Source organism: Corvus brachyrhynchos, unplaced genomic scaffold, assembly GCF_000691975.1.
Source record: "Corvus brachyrhynchos isolate BGI_N302 unplaced genomic scaffold, ASM69197v1 scaffold194, whole genome shotgun sequence".
Lineage (NCBI taxonomy): Eukaryota > Metazoa > Chordata > Aves > Passeriformes > Corvidae > Corvus > Corvus brachyrhynchos.
Genome location: NW_008237890.1, coordinates 4,196,306 through 4,203,168, shown reverse-complemented (window position 1 = coordinate 4,203,168; position 6,863 = coordinate 4,196,306).

Genomic DNA, 6,863 nt, shown 5'->3' with positions numbered 1-6,863 from the left:
AGAGAGAGGGAACATGTTCAGACCAGCTCTAACAATGGAGTTATGCCAGTCAGAAAATGAGGACTCATGTTTTCTTAGAACCAGAAAGCATGATCATATGTAATGTTGCTGTATGTTATTTTAGAGAAGGGGCACTTAAAAAACATCCTTCACCATTCTCAGTTCTAGAAGTTTAGATACTCATGTGAGTAGACGTCTTATGAATGTGGAGAAAACAAACGGAATAGCTCTTTACTGATGAGTAATAGCTACTATATCTTTTCTGATTGTACTGGGATGGTGCTGCTTCTGTTACTTAACCTCTGATTACTCCAGGATTGGAAGCAATCAGTCAGTATGAGTTTGGCAGCTGTGGGATCCAGATGTGCAGCTCTTGGAATGAATCTCTCTGGCAGTGGCAGCTGGCTGCCACTTTCTCTTTTCTGTTTTTCTCAGCAGATGTGATGTGATTGTGCTGTGCATCACACCAACATTATTCATTTTCACACCATTTTTTTGTAATGATGGGGAACTGACTCACTGTGGCATGTTTTTGATGTTGAAGAGGAAAAAATTGTATACAGAGGTCCTGTTTCTCTTGCCTGTGTTTCTTTATGTTTTTTGACCTGAGTCAATTTAGCTTTGAATTAGAAAGAATGAGGAGAATAAGGCTTATAATACACAGTAGTCCTTCACCAGCACAGACAAAATTCAGCCCTCCACTGTCTTTGAACTAGTGCAAAAGGCTCCATTCAACTTTCAGGAAAACTAAACTAGACAGTAACTAGGACTGAGAAGGAGATTCTTCTAACTGCTTAAACAGTTTGACACCAGACTTAAAACCAGAGTGAAACTAATGAAAGTAACACTGGAAAGGAAACAGCTGATTCAGTCATCCTGGGCAATATGGATGGGTATAAAATGAAACAGCCTGTGTAAAAATAAAGACATAGAAAATACAGAGCAATTTAAAATTTCTGTCCAGAACAATGAATGAGTAAGAAGTAACACAAAGAAAAGAGCTCAGGAGAATAGTGAACCCTGCTTATTACTCATGTGGCACTAGGCACTGACTAGTTCAGATGAGATAACCATGGATAATCCAGCGCTGACTGCACATATATTTATTGTGCCATCCTTTGTTCAAGCTTATTCCCTTCTTGGATATTGATCAGTTCAGCCACATGCAAAACAGGAATGAATTCTCCTGGGTTGTCTAATTAACTATCAAGCCTTAACTGAAATTTATTAGGAAAAGATAAAATCTCACCAGTCATTTTCTTTTAATGGCAGGGGATGCTGTGAATTTCTAGGCTTTTCACTAACTGTTTCTATGGCACATGCAATTAAATTAACAGGATTGTTTTCTGCAGTTTAAATTGGAGTGTGCATTAGTCACCTCTATCCCAACTGCTTCATCTAAAAAGTAGATGGAAAGGGGGAAAATAAATGCATGGATTTTGTTTGTAAATACATTGTCTTAGATATAACTGGAATACTTGCCATTCATTTTTCTGGTGACTAGTTTTGATTCATATAGAAATAGTTATTCAGTGCATCTTTTTGATTAGTCTAGGGAAGCAATATTGTCCTTTACCCTCTGTATGTAGAAAGAGCATCTCACATTGGTGACTGACAGTGGTACAAATCTGAAGACACAAATATATGGGGATATATGATCAGGGCCTGTCTGCCTGAGTATAACTGACCCAAATTCATCTTTTTTTCCTGGCTAAGAAATTGGTCTTGAAATACAGACTCTGTTCTTCTTCACATCCTGTAGCATAGCATGTTAAGAAAAGGAAAGAGCATACATCACTATCTTTGATCCGGAAACATGAAATACCGCTCTCCTGTCTCTCAGGGTTTCTTGGGAAGTAGTTTTCACTCTGTGTGGTATGTGTAGCACTGCGGTCTTCATTTCCTGACTTCCTTTTACTTTATTCATCCTATGCCTTTTGCTGGAGTCAAGTCTGTGGATTCCCAACTGCAAAGTGTTGCGTCCCTATCTTAATAAAGATTCTAAGAGCATCCAGCTGCTCCTACACTTTGCAGGAGAGTCTGTTTGCAATGACTGCAGACCAAAAGCTTGAGAGAAGTTGTTTATAAAATGTTTTAGCATGTAGCTCTCTTCAATACATGGAGTTACATCCCCACAGGAAAATTTGAGCCATAAAATCAAATGGACAGTCAAAAAACTTGATTTTTCCCCCCAAATTCTAGTTGTAAATTTAATTTGGGAGTGTTCTCATTTTTCAGTCCTGGACTAGTACATATGAGGTAGATTTCTGCTATTCAAAATTCTGGGCAATGTGGAGATTTCTGCTATTTAAAGTTCTGGACTGTTGGATTTTCCCTTTATGAAAATGAGGTGCGGAGAAAAAATCTAACCAGGCTTTTCAACTGGAATTGCTTCCAGAAGAACACAGGTAGAAGTTAAGTGGTTCTGGCAACATTACACATTTTGGATGTACAGGGTGTCAAATGCAGAGAAGAAAAAAAAAAAAAGGGGATAGAAAGTACAAGTATTCATTTTTATGCAACGTAAATCCTTTTCTATCTTTAGACATTTTAAAAGAGAGGAGAAGGAAGGAATGGAAGACTCATTTACTTTGCTCTTGTTCAAATCTTTATTGCTCCAATATAAATTACCAGTTATCTTTGTTTTCTCTTGCATTTAATTTTGTCTTATTTGAAGCACCACAAAATCGCTTCACCACTTTGGCAGACTTTAAAAGATGGAATATAAAAATTCATTAAGAGGTCTACTTTTGTCAGATTAGTATTAAACATACATTATCTGAGCCAGTCTAAGGCAGTGAATTCTGCTAAGGAAAGACAGCTCTCTTTATAGAGAATATCTTTCCCTTCCATTCACCAGTTCCCAGCTCAGGTTTGATGCTCTAGAAGACTTGGAGTTGATTAGGGTAGGAAAACAGAATTACAGTTTGATGCCTTCATATGCTTATTCTCAAATACCCAAAAAATAGCAAATTAGGCTTTTCTTTCTATTCCGAGCTCTATGAGATCAATTTTCCTTGTCTTTTATTACTTTTTTTTTTTTTTTTTTTTTTTTTTTAAATTTTGCTTGTAAACCTTTTTCATCTGGAGCAAAAGAGAACCTCTTAATTCTGTTCTTTCACCCTGAACAGGATCATATTCTGAACACATATGGAGAGAGGCATGTTAGTAATAAGACAGGGAAATAGGGTCACCTGAGGCTGTGAGAGATAGTCCAGAGGAGATTCAAACTGAGAACTGTAGCGATGACTTTGGAGAAGATTGGGTGATGAGAATTGTGCAATGCAGAGTCTGATACGGGCTTGAGTGAAAAATACCAAAATGCTTAGATCAGAGTTGCAAGGTACAGTGCTTTGAAACATATATGAAGAGAAGGCTGCTGCCTTGTCTTTTCTCCCTGATCAACACATTCTTTGAGCCATATTGTATGAGAACATACAAACTTTCCTAAAGGCTACCTGTATTTTTCATATATTTTATTAGTTGATTCAGGAAAATGTATATTTTTAATGCATATGGTTGTAATTGTCTAGCAAAATGGTTTCAATCTAGAAGCAAGCAGCAGAGAATGCAAGAAAAAAGTGGGAACAGAGAAGGCTCCAATAGAATTCCCAGAGGACACTATATTCCATCATAGGAAGAAAAACGTGGGAGAATTAAAGGCACAAACTACAGTCAGAGCCTTTTTAAGTTCTGTTATCAGTTCTAGGATCGAAATTATTTTGGAAATTCATTTTATGTATGTATAAACATGAGAACAATTGACAGTTTTAAATGATGGGTAGGTGTACATCAGATTCTTGGCAAACAGAACTTGAGCTCTTGGGTGGTGTCAGGGAGGGAGGGAGGAACGCTGTCCTGAAAAGACCTCAGCACTACAAAAGTTCCAATTGCAGCCCATTTCCCTAAGCATTTTTTAATGTCTCTGTACTGTCTTTTTCTAAACATGTGAGTTTCAAAGGCTGTATTATATAGACTGGCTAGGTCAATGTGCTTTGCTCAGAAGGTTTTGTATGCTCTATTGTCTGCCACAAATTGTGGTAATTTTCTGTATTGTGTTACAAGCCTTTTTCTTTATTTTTAATAGGATAACAGCTCTCTTTCCTTCTCTTTTTGTATGATTGTGTTACAGTTAACCCAATTTCACAAATAAAAGTAGTCAAACAGAAATGACACTGTGTGCTTATCCAAATACTTGTGGATTGGACTGTCTCTCATTATTGACTAAATTTTCATTACAAGAGGAATCCAGTTATGTTTTATTGTAAGAGACAGACTGGGAGAGGGCAGTAAGTGTTAGATAGTCTCTGCTTGTTTTCCAAGTGCAGTTTGGCTTAGGACATCACATGCACAGATAGTAAGCATCAAAACCAGACACACAGAAAGAGCCCAATCTCTGCACAGATAAGTTTAAAATAATAATATAATAAAAAGAGCAAATAGAATTTTGTAGACATCTAACACAGAGTAGTTTACCCTGGCATGAACCTTGGTCAAATGATGAAATGATATTTGGCACTGTACTCAACGACAATGACTGTACGTAGCCTGTGTAGTTTATACATTCACCTAGTGCTTTCCTTGGGAAAAAGAATTCAGAGACAGACAATGAAAAAAAAAAAGAGTGGGTTTAAGTTTACTGTAATGTAAACACACATACATATTGCTGCAGATGTTATTCATTGTCAAGTGCTTCTTCCCAATTGTGCTCTGAGCTTTATAATATTTTAATGAGCTTTTACCCTGAATAGCAATGAAATGGAACAATAAAAATGTCTCAAAAAGTAAAACAGCTTTTGAAGAAGGGAAGATTTGTAGGCATTTTCTTTTGGGGAGGACTATCTTTGGGAAAAAACCACATAACATACAGTGGAAACTATCAGGATTGAAATAATGTCTAAGTTTGATAAAGCCAGATCAACTCTAATACATTGGAAGACTGTAAAATTAAAGATTTGGGTTATTTACTTGTTTATTTATTTACTTGTTTATTTATTTATTTATTTAAGTACATTTATGCTAAAGGAAAATAAGGAAAGTAAGAAAAGCTGCTTAGTGTAATTCAAGCTGGATATGTTCTTTAATGGTGGTGAACTCATAATTGGCACCTCAACAACAGTGTTGTTAATAATCTGTACCAATTAAAGATTTTTAAAAAATAAACCATTTAATATTTATTGTAAATGCCATGGTGATTTAAGCATTGATATACAGAGATTAAAAATATTTGGGGACGCATGGTGAGGCAGCCAGTTTGAGTTATTTTCTCCCAAAAAACACACTACAAAACACAAATCCAACTTGATTGGGAAAAATTCCAGCAAAAAATGGTAAAATCTAACCACTGTATTAATGCAAATTGTTTTAATTCTAAGGATCTGTAGGGAATATTTGCATTCTCCCCTGGATTTGGCATGCCACCACCTACTTTGGCAAATAAAAAAAAAAATAATGTCCACTCCTCCCGCCCAAAGCAATCCAAGTCCACTTAGATTTTATTTCAGCATATCCCCCACTATGAACTGTTTTCACAGACTCCTCTGTAACTCTGTACTCCATAAATGTTGAGCACAGGAGATCTGCTTTCTGTTTGAGCCTGCTCCCAGTGGATTCATGGGATTCTTGCTGTTGATTGCACTGAAAGCCCTTCAAGCCCTTTCTTCTGCCAAGGGATGGGATGAGCAGGCAGACAGCAGCAGGGTGGGCACAGCATCTCTTTGAAACTGGAGTTTTCCAGCAACCCTCCCCCCCTGGCTTTCTGCTGGCTACAGGAGAAGGGACCTGAGCAATCCTCCCCCGGTGTCTGTGAGAGGAAGCTGACAGGCCGATGGCCTTTGTCTGCTGCAGCTGCTGGAAATGCTTATGGTGGTTGAACACAGGAATGAAATCCAAGTGGATTATTGTGATGCAAGACTGTGTTCGAGACTGTTTTGGTTGAGCTGGTTGAATCCTCAGTTTAACTTGGGATAACCCATGTCTGTCCTCCCAGTTTTCTCTACTCTGACTCTACACCCAGTCAGAGAACAGCAGCACCGGCCGTACAGAGATCATCTGGCAATGTCCTCCCCACCTTTTATTTTCTGAAATTATGACTGACTTGAATGATGAGCAGGATTGTACTAATTTTGATTTATACACTTTCAAACTTCCCAGTTTGGAAGTGAAATTCACAAGTTGTGCATGGAATGCAGAACTGGTGTAATTTGACTCCTGAAGTCTGTCCTACAGGGAAAAATTTAATATCTGGAGTTTCTTCCCTTCTATAGGCCACTTGCAAATACACTTAGATGCATAACAAAAAGGGAGAGATTTCCTGCACTGGAAGGTCTCTGACATACCTCATGTGCCATCAGGGAATCTAGATATTCCAACACCTTTGGGTAATACTCATTCCAAAGCTGGAGTATGGAACAATGCCCTGTCCTCTGCATCCCACAGGGAAGCACCTGAAAGAAAGATCTGACCTACCATGATGAAAGGACACTAGGAAAGGGGGAGGAAAAGGCCCTAGGATGTTTACCATTTCTACAGCCATAATTTGTACATCCCAAACACAGAATTTGGCAAACTGGCTTTATTTGTTCATAAATCCCAACGCAAAGGCACAGGAGCATATATTTCCTGAACAACAGCGTCAGAATTTGGTTATCATGGAAGCCAAAGCTTGCCTGTGCATTTCATCCTGCTAATTAGTCGAAGAAGAGGGGGTGGGTAAAGTGACTTGTAATAGAAGGTGTAGCAAAGCAGGAGTAGAGATATGGGAGAGAATAAAGATTGCTAGATTAAGATGGTTTTCAAAAGCTGTTTCTGTTCATTACTAGGGTTTTTTTTATTCATTCACATCTTGAATAAATGTTTGATTT